This window comes from Lissotriton helveticus, chromosome 1_1, assembly GCF_964261635.1.
Source record: "Lissotriton helveticus chromosome 1_1, aLisHel1.1, whole genome shotgun sequence".
Taxonomy (NCBI): domain Eukaryota; kingdom Metazoa; phylum Chordata; class Amphibia; order Caudata; family Salamandridae; genus Lissotriton; species Lissotriton helveticus.
Window position 1 is genome coordinate 653,356,046 of NC_136057.1, and position 21,163 is coordinate 653,377,208.

At 45.5% G+C, this 21,163-nt stretch overlaps 1 protein-coding gene across 2 annotated transcripts in view; it reads right to left on the bottom strand.

The window, feature by feature from the left end:
- CACNA2D1 (calcium voltage-gated channel auxiliary subunit alpha2delta 1) overlaps window positions 1–21,163 on the bottom strand; it is a 1,913,432-nt gene that overhangs the window by 1,482,197 nt on the left and 410,072 nt on the right. The gene's annotated exons all lie outside the window — the stretch shown is intronic.

Here is a 21,163-nt window from a genome sequence, read left to right on the forward strand (position 1 = left end):
TGGTAGCCCGATGTGCCTTTTGTAGGTCTCAATATATGTGCTCCAGTGGATTTTGAGAAATTAACGTTTAAAAAAAGATATATATCTGTAACAGCGGACCGGTTAGCGCTCTGGTTTGCGGACTTTTCGCGCAACGGAGCTTTGTGAAGCGAAGCTGATTGGTTCTCCGGCGTCTGTCAACATTCCAAACAGTCCGTAGCGGCCGCCATCTTGTCTCTCGGTAGGATCGAGAGACAAGAGGAGGTCAAAACAAAGGGGGAAATAACTATAAGGGGGCATAGTAGATCCTCGCTGACCCCCTAGGTTTGATGTGGAGGTTTTAAAAGGGCCCCGCGGGGCAAAAAAAAATAATAAAAATAATAATTGAACGGCTGAATGGATTTGCACGAAACTTGGCAAAATATTAGGGACTGGTAGCCCGATGTGCCTTTGCTAGGTCTCAATATATGTGCTCCAGTGGATTTTGAGAAATTAACGTTCAAAAAAAGATATATATCTGTAACAGCGCTCCGCTTCGCGTAACGGAGGTTTGCGAAGCTGATTGGTCATTCTGTCACTGGGCTATAGTTGGGCTACATCTGGCTGATATTTGGGCTACATTTGTTTTTTTGTGTGTCTGGCGGCCATCTTTGGGCTACATTGGGCTACATTGGGCTTCATTGGGCTACATTCGGCTAATTAGCAAATAGCTCATTGCAAACTAGGAATGGTAAAGAATCGCTATTTATTCCTTAAAGTTCGCTATTTAGGAAATGCAAATAACTTTGATGATACATATGGCGGTTCATCTCTAACAAGATAAGAAGCATAGGGATAGATTTATGATGACTGGCGCATCACCAGGGATGTGTTAGTCATTCTGTGCCGCTGTTCCGTCACCTATGGTGTGCTGCATTTACAATGCGGCGCATCATGGGGCAAAAACAGCACAGATGCGTGATGTATCTGTGCCGTAAAGGTGGCGCATTGCTGGAGTTGTATCGCAAGTGTGATGAAGGTCCAGCAAGGGTCGGGGGTGCCCCTGTCGCAGGGTTTCTGTTCTCACACAGAACTGTGGACAGAGGATTGGAACCTCGGCGAATTAGGGTGTCCCAAAACTCACGTTAGTAATCAAAAACTATTTAGCAAGCTAGGTACAGTGTCACATTGGATATAACAAACTCTCAATGTTTAGACAATCCAGAATATGAACTTATAGTACCTCAGGATACGTGGAACTCATGAACAGTCGGTCGTTATATATTTCTTAGAAACCAGAACATGGAGTTAAGAAGAACACATGTGTATTTGAAATGTTTATTTACTAATGCCGTCTTCTCAGGCGTAGTACCTTAGATAATAAAAGTACACATATTATCAGTAGCAAAATTACCAGCATAGTTACTAGTACATAAAAAGTGAATGGTGATAGTATGTTAACATGCTGTAAATGAATAAGAGTTAGCAACACTTATAAGCAGCCGCGGGCCGTGGAGGGAGTTACGGTGAGGCAGGGAGGCGGGGAGGGGGAGAAGCAGGGTGGAGAATACAAGTACACATATTATCAGTAGCAAAATTACCAGCATAGTTACTAGTACATAAAAAGCGAATGGTGACAGTATGTTAACATGCTGTAAATGAATAAGAGTTAGCAACACTTATAAGCAGCCGCGGGCCGTGGAGGGAGTTACGGTGGGGCAGGGAGGCGGGGAGGGGGAGGGGCAAGGTAGAGAGGGCTCCACCCTGCTTCTCCCCCTCCCCGCCTCCCTGCCTCACCGTAACTCCCTCCACGGCCCGCGGCTGCTTATATCTCACCCTCCCTAATACACATATTATATTATTTGCTAAGAAGGTCTCTTTGTGTTGGTTTAGGGCGTGCCCATACTTTAGTGTCTTAGATTTGAAGGAATCACATCAGCATACACCAGCTCTCTCTTAATGTGAACCGCATCAAGTGTTGTGTATGTGTGTTCGGCAAAGCAATATAAAACCCGCCTCATGCCCAGAATTGGCAGAAGTTGCACTTATGTTATGAGTATGAAGTCGTGGAGATCAGACCTCATAACAATTCTGTATCGTGTTGTTCTTGAAACTTTAGCACTCGCTGTACAGATATAGTTTAACAAGTAAAGCAGATAGTAGACCAATAACATATTATTCTCATGTAAACCACGATGAACTACTAGGTGGAAAGCTAAAGCAACAACTAAGTGTCGTGTGCAGAAGTTGCAAAAAAGGAAAAATGGCGTTTAAACCGGTAATGAGCCCATGCTAACTTAACACGGTGTAAAGATATCCAGGACCTAGATGACACCTCCTCATGATCCGGAAACGAACTGAATAAGATAATAGAAGTGCCATCTCATGAGAGCAGATTGCAAGTTTATATGTGGACGGTCCGCAAGGTAAAGCATTAAAAACTAGGAAAATTCAATGCTAAAGAAAAATAAAACAGCCAAGTACTTTATCGAGTCTTAAGCCAATAGGCAAGGTAAATAATAAAAACTTGACAAATAAGTCAATGAATTGTCAATGAAATGCTAGTACTCAGCATATGAAACATGAAAAAGGTCTATGACATAACTGTGTATGCAAAATAAGCTGCAACAGCCTCCAATAGGAAGTCACCGTCTTCATCCGAAAACAGTTCAGCCATCCAATTTAAAAGCGGAAAAGAACATACGTGCTCTCCCAGCACCGGATCCTCTATCACCATCAGAGGACAGCTCGGTGGGTTTTCAAGAAAGCTGTGTTCCAAGAAAGACTGTGCTGCCGCCAGTAAATTCCAGGGACCAAGTAGTCCATGCATCAATGCCACAGCCATAATCCTTTCGCCAGGACAAATCAACTCGTGAGTAATGATAGGAGTCATCAGCTGATTAAAGTCGACGTCAGGAGAAACCGGTCCGCAGAGACACAAATCAATGGCCCAATCGAAATCACCGGTCAGGCAGTGAAATACAGGCTGGACACAGGTGAAGTAGGAGAACCGAAAAGATAATCCATATGCCGTGCTTAATATCGCCAACGGCATTGTGCCATAATATTCTAGCATGCGATTGCGGAACAGTGTCAGCAGCTGCAGGGTCGGAGGTTGCATAGGAGGGACATCCATATTTAAAAATGTAAAAAAGCACAAGAGCGTCCGCTGGTAATGCAAGTAAAAATGCAATCCACGAACCAGAGTGGAGAAAATGGAATGAAAGGGAGCAGGGATGACTCCAAAGATTTTCTCAAATGAAGTCACGAGACCACTGGTAACAACTTTAAAAAAGTGTGCCAGGGATTTTGTGGAGGATGCGTTAAAGATAGTCGGAAACATGTTGCTGAAATTGAAAGGCAAACCTGTGTACGGGTGTTCGCTATGTGAAGTACGAAAGTTTCACGGGCCGAACTCAAGGCCACCTCTCTCTGAGACAAAAGAGCTCTTATTCTTGTCATGCCGTTGAAACGTGTCCCAAGGTTGGTATTTGTGGCCAGATTGAAAACTCCCTATGTTCATGTGTGGGAGGAAATAGAACATTTCTGCAGCAAATAACCCGTTCACTTACTGTTACGATAAAAGGAATACTTTTAATTAACTCAGAACAATCTTCATTATTGAGCATCAAATAACTACCATTTTCCAACAACTTGAACGTGGGGATGATAGCAGGAACTGGCGTGCCTTGCAACACGCAAGCCATATTTGGTCGGTGTTTGTTGCATGAATCGTGTAACTGTATGTGCCTACACATTAGTGAATGATCTGGCGTCTCAGTGCATTCCTCTCCATTCAGATAAACTTCTTGATCATCTTTGAAACATCTGTATGTGTATGGAAGCGACCAGACCTCATGAACAAAAGCACTACCTAAAGGTTCATAAAGACCTATTGGTATATATTTCATACAATTTGAAAACTTATATAAAGCAAAAGGCAGCGTTATTAAACCGTGGATAAGGCATGTTGCCAAAAAACCCGCAATCCTCTGCTGATGATGTCACTGAGCATGTCATGAATGATGTAATATGTGACATCATCAGTAGTGGAATATGGGTAATAGTATCTCTAGTTTACTCCCCTATAGCTGTCTTTCTTTTAACATAAGTGTGTGTTTCCTTCCCTTATACTTACTGTTTTTGGTTCGCTTCCAGTTCGCGTACCAGCGAGCGAACTAGGAAGCGAACTAAGAGAAATAGAGGTTGGCACAGTTCCAAATATTGTACCAATTTTTTAATAACGGGGAGGTAGTTCTGAAAAGAACTTTTTTTTTTATTTTTCTGAACATTTTTTTACTGTTTTTGAATTTTTCGGAACAGTTTTATATTTTTTTGGGTTTTTCTTGGAGGGGGCAATGAAAACGATTCATTGTAAAGGGCTCAACAGGAGCAACAAAACAAAAAAAAGAAGTATTTATTATTTTGGGCGTTTCGGACAAACTTGCATATGATAGTCAATAGCTCTGTTGATCAGAGTGATGCTTCTTTCTCCGTAGGAAATGAATCCATCGCAAAATACGCAGGTGTGTTTTACTTCACCAAATCTCATTTGTATATTTGGCACCATCTCCCTGCCCTCTGGTCCCGTTACTTCCGGTACAACAGATCTTCTGGCCATAATAGGGAGATTATCTAGGTCGTTCCGAAACTGTGCAGCACTGTAGTTGTTAGGATGCCACCTAGTCATATGGCGATGCATTGTGTAGTTTCCGAAACTGTATTTTTTGTCGGTCCCTCTGGACAGTCTATCTTGACATATAAGGCAAGTTACGTATCTTGCATTTACTTTTTTCTGACCTTTGGGAATTTTAAAAAATTGCCAAATGAAGTTTTCTTTCCGGTGAGACGTCTTGGGCTGCTCAGGCAAAAACTGCCTCTCTTCGTGCTCGTCCTCCTGTTCCTCTTCTTCTTCTTCTTGTTGAATTACAACTTGAGCAGGTGGTCCACTCTTCCTTGGATGTGGTGGAGGTGGTGGGGAAGCACCAGCTGAAGCTACTAAAGAAGCCATTGCTCAGTGATCACAAAGGGTCTTTCTCTCACAATGATGAAAGTCAGAGTGAGGAAAGAAGGAGGGATTTTCATCATTTGGGAAAAACAAGAGTTCTCAACCAATCAAAAGTGTTCATTTTAGATTATATGACCTAGTCTTACATCATTAGGAAACCAAAAGTGAAATGAACCAATGAAAAGTGTTATTACCAAGTCACATGACTTGCTGTGTTTACGTTAAGCGCTTTGCAGGGCCTCCCTGTTTGCTTCCAGAAACCTGCGCTTTGGCACTCGCTTCGCGTACCAGTTCGCTAACGTAGCACGTCATATGACGTATCAAGCGACAACGTGGAACGTCATGCGGACGGGAGGCGTCACGATGTTGTTTTCTAACGCGGCACTTGCGGTAAAGAAACGTTTACCGGCTCGCGGTCTATTTCGCGGCATCAAGGTCAGCTAACGGGAAGCTTCCTGATTCGCGAAGCGGGAACGAAGAAAAAAAAATATTTAAAAAAAAAAATATTCATAAACATATAAAATATATTTTTGGATTTAAAGAAGAATACATTTTACAGCTACAGATATTAGCTGTTAAAAAACCAATGAAATTCACAGAAAAAACCATAGGTTATAGACCATATATAGTTAGGAATTAGCATTTACAAAACCTTGAAAATTCACTGAAAAAACCATAGGTTATAGACCATATATAGTTAGGAAATAGCATTTAGAAAACCTTATTTTACTCACACAAAACCATTGAAATTCCATATATAGTTAGTTGCACTAACTATATATCGCGCACCTGCAATCCACTGCTGATGATGTCACATATTACATCATTCATGACATGGTCAGTGACATCACTGATGACATCACTGATGACATCTCAAATGACATCACTGATGACATCACTGATGACAACATCCAGTGACTGTATGCTTCTGTAAAGTTAAAATATGTCTTACATATTGAAGAATGAGTGGATGTATAAGTGTCTGGATGAAGGATTTAGTAGGTGCATGACTGACTGTATAAGTGAGTGATTAAATGTGTCTCACTGAGTGCATGGGTTAGTGACTAAACTGTTTTAAATTGTGCATCATTGTGTCTGTTGTTTTGTAATCTGATGCATGTGTTGATCATTAGCTATATGACTAACTATATGGGTTATTGATTAGTTGCCCAAGTATTTGTATGGGAGACTGAGTGTGTGTGTGGGTGTCTGGGAGGTGTATGACTCTGTGCATAGATGTGTGAGCAGTTGATTCACTAGATGTATGGGTTCAAAAGTGCATGTGGAAACATCTGTATGGGCGGTTGACTGTGTGCATGAGTGTATTGGTGAGTGAATGGATATCTCAGTGCTACATGTCAAAGTAAGTACATATGTAAAACACAGTACATGTGATAGTTGACATATATAAATAACTGTGCATAAGAGCCAGTGAATGTGTGAGTGGCTGTATGGATTATTGTGAACTTGTATCAGGGATTGTATAACAGAGTAAATATGTGTTATTATATGTTCCAATAAGTAAGGTGTGTATAACTATATAGTTGAGGAAATCGAGGTGTGATTGATTCTTTGCAAGACTGACTAGGTGTGTGAGTAACTCCATGGATGAGTGACAGTCTGTGAGTGTCTGTTTACACTGAGTGTATCTAAGGTTATATTAGAGTCTGAAGAGGTTCATTGTATCATCACATGAATGATGTCATCAGTGATGTGATCAGTAATGTCAAATGAGATGTCATCAGTGATGTCATCAGTGATGTCATTTGAGATGTCATCAGTGATGTCATCAGTGATGTCACTGACCATGTCATGAATGATGTAATATGTGACATCATCAGCAGTGGATTGCAGGTGCGCGATATATAGTTAGTGCAACTAACTATATATGGAATTTCAATGGTTTTGTGTGAGTAAAATAAGGTTTTCTAAATGCTATTTCCTAACTATATATGGTCTATAACCTATGGTTTTTTCAGTGAATATATATATATATATATATATATATACATATATGTTTATATATATAGATATTCCAGTATTATTTGCCACAGGAGAATAATATTGAATACCTATTTCACACAATCTACCCAGTCAAAATCTACCTTATTCTAAATACACTCTGTTACCTTAAGAAATGTGACCTAGAATATCCCTCAGCTGTTAGCTATGATGTACAAAATCAGTTTAAACTATCAACCTTATCCCAATCTGGCATGCTTTGTTCTAAATACATTTCCATTATCCTATTCCATTCACTTAAAATGGCTGCCCGTGCATCACCTGATGAGTGAAGCAGGCTGTTTATTTCTGGGATAATTTCATTATGTATTACAGCCTGAACGCATGAGTGCCTAAAATCACAGCCAGGTGAACCCGAACTCAGCGAGTTCCTTGCATCAAAGAGACAACAGCATGAAGCTCCATGGCCACTTGGCAGAAATCTCTGCCCTGTGGTAGCCATGTAGCTCTGCGACAGCCTGTATCAGTTGTGCAGCTTAGCGACCGTTTGGGCAAATTCTCTGATCCCCAGGGTTTGCCCTTCTTTTAGCCACGTACTATGCACACAGCTAGGAATACATGCCCCTGCACACAGCCCCTCACATGAGATCAACGTACATAATGCTGCCACTGTCAATGGTAAAACATATATAACCTTAAAAGAGTTCATAAATAAAATGGACCCCACATTTTTTATCATACTTTGACAATAAATCCACTTTAACTTACATGGTTTACACAAAACTTTCCAGTTTGTAATCATATGCTTCAAATACAAAATTAACCATTAAAATGTCACATTTGTTTTTTTCACAGCCTCTCAAAACCTTTCCATGAAAGAATTATTTATTTTAAGACCAACCAAAGTTGATCTAATCAATCCATTTCCAAACATTAGTTTACATTGAAAATATATAGTTATCAGCATGGAAAGGAGCAGCAGCAAAAAAGAAGGAAGATTGCTGGGAGTTCAGACCATTTATTGTGGTGAAATCTTTTGTTAATGTCCTATGTTCTTTAAAGGTGCTGCTGAGAGAGGTAGCAATAAAGGAGATTGCACTAATGTTAGCTTCTGGTCTTTCCATAAAATCTGGGTTTCTGGCTGGATGATAAACTCTCCTTTCAGAAACACGCAAAGAAACCAGCCACCATGTGTTTTGGTACACTGAGAATAGGTAAGAAGATTTTGGAATTTCTACCAGCTTCTGCTGAACAAACGGTTCTACAGACACTTCTGACCTTGCACCTGGAATATGGAATTATCCGCTACCATGGAGCGCCGCAATAGGTGCGGAATAGATTGTAAGTGGTGCAAAACAAAGCTGCTCATCTTCTGCTAAAGATTCATTCAGTATCAACATCCTTAGCTAAGCTGCATTGGCCACCTACAAAAATGTGCATTCAATTTAAGAGTTTATTCATACCGCATAGAATTTATAACAATAAGGCCCAAATTATTTAGGTCAGATGTTGAAACATACACCCCTCGAAGACTTTTTCGGTCCATAAGGTCCTATCAGGTAGCTACCCTAAGAAAATAAAAAAGTGTGTTTTTTTCCTGGCTTCAAAACTCTGGAATGAGATGCCCCTCTTTCTGAGGATGACTTCAGATGAACTAGCATTTAGGAAAGGGCTTAAAATATTATTTGTTGAATCTGCTGACAGTATTTCGGAGCTTCTCTGGTTCAAACAGTTTGTAACACTGGGAAGCCTTTCATGGGAATCCATGTGCTTTATAAATCTGATAAATACAAATAGAAATACTACAATTGAGTTATCTCTTATCAATCTTATGAACACAATTATATGGCCACACTATATAGTTAGAAGTCCCTACTACTTGCATCGTTCTTGACAACTCCTCTTTTCTTATCTTTGGCATGTCTGCTACTCTTACTGTGCCATATACAGTCCTTATCACTTTTATTTTAACCACAATTTTAATACAAGTTTAAGGACTATTTAATGATGGTCTTCCAGTTCAGACTCTATTAGTGACAACTTTGATGCTCTGCACATGGCATTGGTTCGTTCTAGTGGTTGTCCACATGATGATACTCTCTCAATCCATTCAATTACTTTTTGTCATTAAATGGCTTTAGTTTTTTGACTGATCTCACGGTCTTCTATTTTAGATGAGATCAGGGTGCAATTTTGGGAAAGGCTAAGAATGAAAAGATATGTATTTTTAAGTAAGGCGTGGACCCCGTTATTGGTTTAGGTGGAAATGTTCTTTTATAAAGTTGTAACCTATTAAAAGAAGGCAAAGTGGCATTTACACTGCTGCATACTTGCCAATATGGCTTGAACTTTCATGAGTTATATGTTGTTGACAACGAGAACATTAAGAGTCACAAATAAATACCTTTATCCACATTTTCGAACATTAAAATCATGAGAGCTCCATCTAAGAAGCTAAAGACTTGGCTTTTTTCAAATTAAACCACCTGCTTCTCTTGTCAGAGCGGTCTGCAAGCGCCATGAGACTCCCCGGAAGTGATTTGTGCGCGATACAAATGTTCTTGACTTGACTTGACTTGACTAAGAGAATGTAGTGGCACAGGGCTTCTAATGACTTGTGTAGATCTTCTGCTTCAGTATTTCAATGTTTTTCTTTGGGTTTCACCTTTTTTACTTAAGAAAATTTAATTATGCTCTCAGTGGGCGAAATCTTCAAATTGCTGTATAACCTTCTGCCTGAAGGTATTACAGTTATTAAAGTCCTCTGTCTCCTTAAAGGCCCCTGCTTCCAGCTCAGGCCAGTAACTCCGCTTTAGCAACTATATCTTCATAATATCTGCTTATTTTTTTGAGTGCTGAAAGACCAAAAATACCAGTCCATTGAACAACAGAGTATGGATGAGAAAGAGTTAAATGGAGAGATGAGGTAATGTGCTTCAAGGCGGAAGTATCTTGTATTCAATCATTGAATAGTTTTTTGGTTCAACTCAGAAGTACTGATGAATTTCAGGGCACACAAGTTTTATAAGATCTTGATCCTGAAACATCATGTAGCTACTACAGAATATTGCTCAAGCATATACAATGAATGTGTGTTTTAATTGAACACTTAAAACAGAACTGTACCAGTTAAACTGTCTTCATCTGAACAAAGACCAGTCCACTTGTTGGCCTGTACTGACATAAATGACAACAAACCGTTTTTCCCAGGACAACATCCAGTCATAACGTGGGGCACCCTCAGCAAAGAAAAGGGAGACTCATCAGCTAGCTCACTTAATGGGTAGCACTGTGCAGGTGGTCATGGCAGACTCAAAGGATTTACCATTTTGGTGTAACTTGTTTTTCACACATTCCACCATTCTTCATTGTATGCAAATAATCCAGGAAAGAGACTGTCAACTGATTGAAGTTATTTTGCTAAGTACAGTGCTCACTTTTAATGAAATACATCTATTACTACATGGGTTGCCCTGCTCTCCCCTAATCAGCTAAAGCAATATCAGTTCTTCATTCCATAATTATGCCACATCAACCCCGAAGATCGCTTCTCAATGGCTGCACATTGCCATGAGTGTTCTACGTTATGATAACAATATCAAGATTGATGGTGAAAGATAGCTAGCTTCAAAATCAACACAGACATAACATACAGGTTACCAGTGAGTATGATGAAAAATTAAGCAAAACAAAGAAGAATAATGATAGGTAAATTAGCATTTGTGCTGTGAGACAGCATGTATAGTGAGTTACATGTAACATATCAAACATAGCTCAGTAAGATGCATCAATATTAAACCTTCACAAGGATAAGATTCTGGAAGGGCCTAAAGAGAAATGCACATGCAATTTCTATGTCTGAAATTAACTTGAACGTTTTTAATTCAGAATAGTGCACAATAAGCTTTTCCAAAAAGAAAATAGTGACAAAGTATTATTGTTTGAATATTTTTTATTGACATTTCAACATATGGTAACAATACAGAGCCATATTTGAAGGAGGGTAAAGTTAAGGTTATTTGTGTGACGTGCAGCAATGAACAAGTACAGTAACAGCATTATACATTACAATCTTCTCTTTCCTTAACCGTCTTTGCCGAAAAGAAGAAAAACATTACATGTGACGAACAGCTGTCTCTCACTGCGCCCCCCACTGGGATGTGTCGTCTATACCTACAGAGCCACTAACCATCAGCCAGAATAGAGATGGCTTTGGGTGATCGAGCCAGTGGTGCATATCATGCGATTGTGGCTTATCACGTGCAGCGAGTGTGTGTCCAGTGGGATGGCGTAATGGCAAGGCGTCGTTGGGGGCTGTTATGGGTGTGGCACCGTCCACTCTGTTTATAAATATCTCTTATGAATTGCTCATGGGGAGAGAGAGAGTGAAGAGTACAGCAGACATGTTGCTACATCACTAGGATGTGGGTCTTGGTCGCGAGACGCAGCTCGCAATGCAGCTATTCATCACTCGGTAAGTCATAGTGGGTTCTCATTGCTGTCACGTCAGCCATGTTAGCTCTGTAGGGAGAACATGGAAAAAAGGGAGGGGGGAGGGGTGGGGTGCGGTCATTGAACTTGGTGGCGTGGTGTTAGTGTTGTGGTGGGAGCGCTTCGATAGTGGTGGGTTTCAGGAAAGTCATCAGGTGTGTCTGTCACTGCTTGTCTAGTCCCGGGAGGGTGTTGGGACGGTCGCGGGTGGTGCAAGGTGCGGGCAAGGCGTGGATGATGGCGTCCCGCCTGTTAGAGTGCGGTGTCATCTGCGAGTACAGCAGCCTCTCCGTCCGGTGGTGCATGTACATTCGGGCCAGGGGCGTCAGGGTCATGGTCTACATCGGCTGCTCCCTCTATTGCATCTCTATCCCTCCTGGGGGAATTGTCAGGTGTGGGGTCTTCCAGTGATTGGCATTCTCTATGGAAGGAGCTGAGCGTGTCGTCCCATAAAGTAGCAATTGGGAACTGTCGCAAACCTGCTGTCTCCTCGTTGCGGAGGATGGTGCTCTCTGCTCTTGTCCAGTTGTCCAGCGAGGCGTGCCAGTGTTGCGCTAGGGGTGGGGTCGTACGTTTCCAGTGTTTGGTAAGCAGTATTTTGGCCGTGAGGAGGCCAAGGTCCCAGAAGCGGGAGGGGACTTTATTAAGGTTGGTCCTCTTGTAGAGGCCCAGTAGGCACGCCTCCCATGTGTGCGGTATCGGCATGGCCGTGCATCGCTCGAGAATCAGCAGTACCGACCGCCAGTAGGTTTGTATCTGTGGGCACCGCCACAGCATGTGCAGCAGGTCCGCTCCATCAAACGCACATCTCGGGCAGCTAGCCACGGCACCTGGGAAATACTGGTTGATTTTGTCTGGCGAGAGGTATGCTCTGTGTAGTATGTAAAATTGAATCAGTTTAAAGCGTGCACTGCGGGGGACATTTTTGGGGCCTGCTAGCACCATTGCCCATTCCTTGTCCGTCCAGTTCCTCCCCCTGTCCGTCGCCCATTTGTCGCTCAGAGGTTGTAGAGTATGTTGTGTGTGTGACAATAATGCTTGAGTCAGCCAATGTATCACATGCGAGCCATTCCCCATGACGTGCAGGTGTTCTATCAGTTGGTGTGCGGGGAGCTCATCAGTGATGTTTCCCCACCGTCGCGTGTATGCCGCCACTATAGAGGCGTGTTGCAAGAACTGTCCCGCTGGGATGCCCGTGCGTTGACCAGTGTCTCAAAGGGGATCAGGGTTCCGTCGGCATATAAGTCCGCCATGGTGTCTACTCCCGAGCGTGTCCAGTGCTCCAGCGCGGTCTCCGTGACAATGGATGTAGCCTTAAGGATGCCCAGGAGTGGAAGCGCTGGGGCATACGGTTTGACAGTTCTAGTGAGCCGTAGGCTTCTGGTGTAGCATTTCACCGCCACATCGACATGTAGTTGGGGTTGATTCTTCATGCGCGCCAGCGGGTGTAATAGCGAGTGTATCTGCAGGAGGGACAGTGTGTCCGCGGTCGCGGCTGTGTCCTCCAGGTACCTGCCTGAGAGCCAGGCCGACACCCATTGTAGTAAAGCTCTAGGTGTGGTACAGCGAGGCCGCCTGCTTCCACTGGTGTGTATAATTTGTTCAGTGCCACTCTAGGCCTTCCAGCATTCCAGATCAGCTCCCTGATCATTGTCTCTAATTCTTTAAAAGTGCGGGCCGGGACATACACTGGGATGTTGACGAAGTAATATAGGAGTCTGGGTAGCACAATCATTTTCGTCAACGTCACTCTGCTCGGCACATTGAGCGGGAGAGTCTTCCGAAAGGCTATCTGTGACCTGATAGACGTGACGGTGCGTGTCAGGTTGCCATCCAGGATGTCCGGGAGCGTCCTGTATATGTATATTCCCAGATACTTGAATGTGGTGTCGTGCCATGGCAGCTGTTCGTCATTGATGCTGATGCCGGGGTCCGGGACATCGGGAGCGAATGAGTATGCCCCCGATTTGGCCCAATTCACCTTGAGGCCCGACATGGTCTCAAAGGTCCGGAAGATGTCCGATAGTTCCGGTGGCAAGCTGGCAAGATCTCTGAAGTACAGGAGCAGGTCGTCAGCGTATAGCGAGACAACGTGCACGCCGTCTGCCAGCGGTATGCCCCAATTCGCACCTCTGCTGCGCAATACCTCAGCAAGGGGTTCTATTGCTAATGAGAAGAGTAGAGGGGACAGCGGGCAGCCTTGTCTGGTGCCTCGTCTGATCTTAATGGCGTCAGACAGTAGCCTACCCGTGCGGACACGTACCTCGGGGCTCCTGTACAGCAGTCCGACCAATTTGATGTATTCGTCTCCTAGGTCGAATTTGCGCAACACCGCCAACAGATAGGGCCACTCGACCGAGTCGAAAGCCTTTTCGAGGTCTAGAATTAAGCACCCCGATCTCGGCCATCCCTGCACCGCATATTCCTGTATCCGAAACAGCCTTCTGATGTTTCGGGAGGTGCATCTAGCGGGCACGAAGCCGTTCTGGTCGCTATGCACCAGGGAGGGCACCAGTGGTGCCAGCCGTCTGGCCAGGGCCGACGCTAGGATCTTGTAGTCCGTGTTCAGGAGCGCGAGGGGCCTATACGATCCAAGGAGTGTGGCATCTCGTCCCGGCTTGAGAAGAGACACCAGCGTCGCCTCGTTCATTGACTGGGGTAAGGCCAAGTCAATCAGTGCCGCCGAGTACACCCTGAGGAGCTCTGGTATCAGTATATCGGAGCATGCTTTATAATATTCGGCCGGTATCCCATCCGGTCCGGGGGCTTTGCCATTCGAGAGGGCACTGTGGTCGTATCGCCGTCACGGGTGACGTTCGCTCCTCACACTGTATCAGTCAGGCCAACAGCTTACCGGGCTTATCGCCAGTGTGATGCGTGCGGGCTGAATGTGCCGCGTAATTAACATGTTTCAGTTTATCTATTAGTCTGTCATGTTCCGCACGAGCTTCTAACAATCTAGCGTCGTCGCCGTCGGTCGCTTCCTGTTCCGCCCGTATTAGGTCTGTCTCTAGGCGCCTCAGATCCGTCTCTAACTGACATCGCGAGTGAGCTTGCGTGCCCCGACATTGCCCCCTGAGGACTACTTTGAACGCGTCCCATTCAATCTGCGGGGTCGATGCAGTGCCAGCGTTATCCTCAAAATATTGTGTTTGTGCGCTTATGGAGTTTCGAAAGTGGCCATCCAGTAGCAGGTCAGGCTGTAGCCGCCAAGTAGGTATCGGGGGCCGGGGGTGTTCCCATGCCAAATTCAGGATGTGAGGGTTGTGGTCAGAGTGTGTGCGACCCATATAACAGGTGTCCGTGACATGTGGCAGGACCTCACTGGTGACCATGTACCTATCTAGGCGCACGTTTAGAGTATGCGCCCCAGAATAGTACGAGTAGGCCCTGGTGTGTGGATTACGGCTGCGCCACGCATCCTGCAAGTCCCATTGCGTGGACCACGCCTGAAGAGCGCTCGCAGCAGTCTGTGCCTGTGAGTTGGGCGGTGGGGGATGGGATCGGTCCAGGGCCAAATCTAATGTGCTGTTGTAGTCCCCTCCCAACACCCACGGGACACCATGCCAGGGAGCCAACGTGTTAGATAACTGTGCAAGGAAAGCCGCTAGGCCCGTGTTGGGCGCGTACACCGAGGCCAGCACTAGCGGATTCCCGTCTAACCTGCCGTGGACCACAACGTACCGCCCCCCGGGGTCCACATGTGTATCCAGCGTCGTCCATGGAGTGCCTGGTCTGACCCACACCAGTGTCCCCTTAGCATAAGATGAGTAGCGTGTGGCATATAGTTGCCCCCGCCATCGGCGGCGTAAAGTGCAGGTTTCTGAGTCGCTGAGGTGTGTTTCTTGTAGGAGAGCAATTTGTATGTGGTGACGTTTGAGATACGAGTAGATCTGGTAGCGCCGTGATGGTGTGTGCATGCCCCTGACATTCCACGTACATACCTTAATGTCTGACATTACTTTTTCTTAACGGTTCCCCTCCTCCCGCTCTCCCACCATCCCTCCCCGGGTCCCAAGTTTTCATCAAGCAATTGTTCCCATCATTACACATCGATAGCGCGTCTATGTCCATACACCACATCATCAGAGGGGGGGAGGAGGGAAAACCATGACTATTGAAACAATGAGCCATTGAACATGATGAACGTATAGAATACCAAAAGGTCGGGTGCGGAACGTGCTCCCGTCCATACTCTCGAGGAGAGCAACAAAGTCTAATTCGGGGGGGGGGCAGGCGTGCAAAGTGCACCGTAACCGTGGTATCAATTCAACAAAGTTATTGCATGGAGGCCCTCCCCTTTCCCGGGAGGTATGCGCATTTCGAAACCAACCTTGCATACAGAGGTCCCCATACACACATGCATCAATTCACTGTACTTTACGTGTCCCAGTGTGGCGGCTGCCAGTGGTGTCTTCTCCGGATGTGTGTGCCGGCCAGATGTAGGCAACTGGGACGTGTCCGAGGCCTGTGTCCACTGGGGAGGCCTCAGGTATGTACCCACTCCGCGGATTGTGTGTAGTGCCAAGGCCGCCATCTGCCGCCGGGAGTGCCCCCCGCGTTCACGGGGTCGAGTCCTCGTCCGACCACTCCTCCAAACCTGCCGAGGTGCACCACGGCGCGTGTCCCCGAGAAGTCAGGCTTCGTGGTGCAGTCAACTTATATATTCCGCCGTCTGGGGCGTGACATCTGGTCTTTCCACCGATGCTTGTGAATCCGGTATACCATAGATGGCTTCATCATCGTTGGGAGGGTCCTGTTGACTGCCGCCTGCCGTCTCGCTCTGTGCAGGGGAACAGCTGAGCTCCATCACCAGACGGAGGGCATCTTGCTTCTCCTGCTGTTTGGTGTCCTCCGGGGGAGGGGGTGTCCCTGCCGCTCCTCGCATACCGGACTGTGATTTTCGGCGTGGTCTGCGTCTCCTCCGGGCGCTTCCGGTCTGTCGCCTAGGCAAGGGACCCGTGGCAGTCCTGGGGTCCGTATCTGCGCCGCTGTTTAGCCATGTCTCCACTTCAGTTGGGTCAGTGAAGAAGTGGGTTCGCTCTCCAGCTATTACTCTCAATTTTGCGGGAAACAGCAGAGAGTATTGCAGACCTTGGCGTTTTTTCACTGCCAGGAAGTCATGTCGTTGCCTCTGCACTTGCACAGTGTAGTCCGGGAAGAACATTACTGACGCATTCTCGATCCGGATCTCCTGGAGTTTGCGCGTTTCACGCAGGATGGAGTCTCTGTCTCTATAGTTCAGTATGCGGAGCAGCATGGGCCTCGGGTTGGAGCCTGAAGAAAGTGGCTTAGTGGGGACACGGTGGGCACGTTCCACCACAAAATGCGGCGAGAGTGACCCCTCCGGCAGTAGGCCCTTCAACCATTGCTCCATGTGCTCCTCAGGGTTCTTTCCTCCCCATTTCTCCGGGACTCCGACCAGTTGCACGTTGTTCCTTCGTGCCCTACCTTCCGCATCTTCAGCCCTATCTTCCAGAAACTCCACCCTATTCAGTAGGTCTTGGATGTGTTTATTCGATTGGCTGGTCTGGGGTCGAAGTTCCTTCACATCGCTTTCCAGGGACGCGGTGCGGTCCGCCAATTTTTTATGATCCGCTCTCAAGTGCGTCAAGTCTATGACCACGCTATCTATTTTGGTGGCTAGTGAGGTACGGGTAAGCTGGATGGATTCTTCCAGCCTTTCCATGGCTGCCAGCATGGTGTCCAGTTTTGCCGCCGTTTGGTCTGGGTCAGTGCTCTTCCCAGATTTATCCATCTTGCTCTTTGAGTTTGCGCCGCCGGTTCCGGTTCGGGTTCTGGGTCCGTTAGACATCTGTGCCAGGGTGCCGACACAGCTGCAGTAGCGAGGCTTGTCGTCGATGTGCGAGTCAGAGCGTGGATCTGCAGCGCGGCGGGGGTCGGGTTTGTCCCGCAGTGTTTGTGTCCACTTGGTGGGCAGTCGCTCGACCCCGCGACGCGGCGCCCACAAGCCGCGGCGCCCAGCGCCAGTCAGGCCACCGCTACCTCGAGTGCGGGCAGCACAGCATCCGAGTCCTTCCCCCAGAGGTACTGTGGGTATGTCGACTATTCTCTCAGGCCTTCGCACGCCTCGTGGTGCGTAACTGGTGATGGGGGAGCGCCGCGAGCTGCCCGTCTGCTCTCCCGCCGCGTCTGACCTTCTCCCTGTCGTGGGTGCCTATACTCCCTCGTCGTGCTCTGGCAGCGGGTGTGCGCTCCGTCTCCCTGGGCGGTCACCAGCTCTCGCACCCAGGTCGCGCCCCCGGTCCCGGCCACCACCGTCGCCCAGGCCTCCGCTGCTCACCACTGTTGGCTGTGTGGCCTGTCCGTGTTCTCCGTGTGCTGGGGTCAGCCTCGGGGCGCCGTGGTGATTGGCCGCCTATCGTCGGGCGCGGCGGGTCGTCTCTGCACCCCCAGGCCTCCGGGTCCCAGCTCCCCGGTCAGTGCCCCGCGACCGCCCGTTGTCACTAGCAGTGCAGGTGTTTGGGTCGGCAGTATGTGCGAGTCTGCACCTCGTGTTGGGCAGTGAGAGGCCTGGGGTTCCTTATCTGGTCGTGTTGGCGCTTTTCGCGGGCTCCGCTGGTAGGCCGTGCTCCCGGGCCTGACGGACTTGGTGAAGCCCCGGGCTTTCCTGCGCGTACGCCGGGTGTGGAGGCGGCGTGCGCGGCCGCGGCCCTGCAAGACTCCCGGTGCGGGTCAGGCGCGCCGATAACTCCCAAAGTCGGTGGGGCTCTTGATTACGGTCCCTCACTGCAGCGCCGGTGGTTTTCGGTCGGCTGCAGGCAGCGGTGCGTAGGATAACTGCGCCGGGAAGGGGAGCTCGGCACGGAGCTCTACCCGAAGGCGTCCATGTCGGTCGCGTGCGTAGCCATGCCCCCCTGACAAAGTATTATTGTATCGATTATATCTTCCCTAGATAAACATTCATTCATCCTAGTACAGCTGCACTGGTAATAAATTAGGGGAGATTAGTTAGGCCTAGTGACGAGAGAGAGAGAGAGAGAGGGATAGGGCATTGCACAAAGTGTACTTTGCATTTTGTTCCTGTTCAAGTAGGCAGCATTTTATGCGTGAAATACATTGTGCTATTTTTAACAGGGGGTGATGATTTAATTGTTTGTTTCTCTCCCCATCCCTCTGCCACTTTGTCAGCAATTGGAATCATGGATGTCTAAAGTCCAGTGAGTTTAATAATCTCAAACTGGTAAACATATATATCTGATTGGTGGCAGCAGCAATATGGGTCAAAGAACAAACGTGTAACGGTGAAATATTGTTACAATACTTTTCAGGAGAGACATCAGTGAGTAAAGCCCATAAAAGTTCCTTTCTTGCATCAATGCTGCACTTCAACCTATATATTGACTTGGCTAGAGCAGTCCCAACCAAAATAGCATGGTTGTTTCTCTCATAAAAAAACACAAGGCTGACCACTGACTACAGGCCCTGTGTGGGGTTACTTCTTTGTACTCTTCCTGTAACATAGCATTTTCATTGTAGTAGCAGGGGGTGGTATAAACCTGGGCCATTCATATTTTTTAGGACGTATTACATGAAAACTAGCCTGAAATAAACCGAATTTCTCTGGTTTTCAAATATGTCACATTACAATAAAATGGGATTTATGCCACCATAAGGAAAGGACAGGATAACAATTGGTATGATGATAGTTTGACCATAGTATCGATGAGGAAAGGACTTTCTTTTATGAAATGAAAGACAATGATCTGTAAACTTTGGAGTAGCAGTATGAAGAAGGCATTCTAGAAGTCTAGACCAGGAGCAGAAAAATCCTGTTCTCAATTCTACATACTACGGTAGTGGGAGTGGGAGTGGGAGTCCAGGTCCTTGGTCTACCACCAGGATTAGTGGGTTACTCTATCAGCTGTTAGTACCACATTTGGTGGCTACTGAAGACCCAAATGATAGAAAAGCGGGCAGATTTATTGATGTCATATTTGGAATGATTAGTAGATCAGTGAACCTGCACATGATAATCCTTAAATATAAGAGCCTGATTTGTCTAAGCGACGTACCTTGCTGTGCACATGAGTGTGAAAATAATTGATACCCACTCACCAACTGGAGTTCTATGAACTGGTCATGTAAGAGCTAGTCTAGAGAAGCCTAAGATTACTGTAAGCAGTATTAACAGACCACAGTATACATTTAGCAGCACAGAATTAACAGCATTGGACCTTTAAAGATACATTAATGGTCCTGAATCTACCTCATCATCTGTTTTCAATTGTTGCAATAGTCTCATCCCTCACAAACATTTCACGTGGGATTGAGAAAGGTCATTTTGCTGTGAGATCTTGTAGAGCCTATCTAACCGTGCAGAATCTGGATACAAGCACTACACCAGAGTAACTCTTGTGCTCTGCTCAAGCTACCTAAGCATGACATACAAGTAGTTTACGGAGTTCTTTGATTTGCCTCTATAGGGGTTTACTAGGGTGTTGAGAGAGCTTTGCCATAGGAAGTATAAATGTCTTTAACCAATCTCCCACTAACCTTCAAGGAGGATTTCTGATTATCATGTTCTTACTTCTAGTTTTAATGGAGACTGAACTCTGTCATAATAACATGGGTGATTACTTCAATTTGTATTTAGAGTGTATGTGTTGAAATGAGAATCCTTTTTCCTACAAATTAGAATTGGTTTAATTATGAACATGGGTTGCAAATGTCTAACCCCACAAAAGTAGTTTTCTTTATCTGATCAACATGATTCATTCTAATGTGTTGTTCATAACATGTTAATCCTTGCTGAATTTTATGGCTGATTACTTATATTTCTAACAAAGATGTCATGATAATAAAACATGAAAACTTAGCATTTCTTGCAGAGTGATTTAATAACATATGTTGGAGCAAAACTCTTATATTACATGTTAGAGTTTGACATTTTTAGTATAGATACCTAATATTATATAGAATCTAGATTTATTAAACCAATTTTTGTTAAATGCTTTAAAAAACATTTTACGTTACTACTTTAAGCATAATCACAGTTCCATATCCATGTGTACAAGTCACTGACAAACATTACAGAATGTTTATTTATAATACATTGGAGTGATTTTATAATATAGCCTTAGAGTCTGACCTAGTGGGCTCTACCGGCCATTAAAGGCCGCCTCCAGGGTTAAAGTCCTGAGCCGAAGGCAAGGGCTTTTAACAAACAGAGTGCGCCTTTCATGGCTGATAGAGCCCGCTAGAAGGGCTCTAAGGATATTAGAACATTCTGCCCCATAGGGCAGAATGTTCTAATTGGTAAAAACAAAGACCTCTCAGAGCCCGAGGGACTTTAGAGCTTTAAATCCCCTCAGGCACGAGAGGCCTTTGTTCACAGAAGCAGTTGTGAATGAAAAACAACATTGGAATGTTGTTTTACACTAAATGAAGTACAAGTTTTTAAAAGATGTTTGACTTAACTTTCTCTTTAGGCTGTGTCCTTTTCAATGGCCTGAAGCAATGACACATTTTCAAATGTTGCTTATTTGTTCTGATCATGCCACACTCCTTAAAGGACAAATCGGGCACTTTTTCTTAATTCTCGTTTGTTTGGATTTCAGGAGAATCTAACCTTTTGACTGTGTCCATGGACAGGCAACAGTGTTAAAGTTTTTTGTCAACAAACCTGTGAGGATGCCATGTATTGTTCTTTTCATGATTTGTATGAGAAAATATCCCGGCGTATCGAATGGCACCTGGTAAAAGGAAGAGTTATCGCATGGG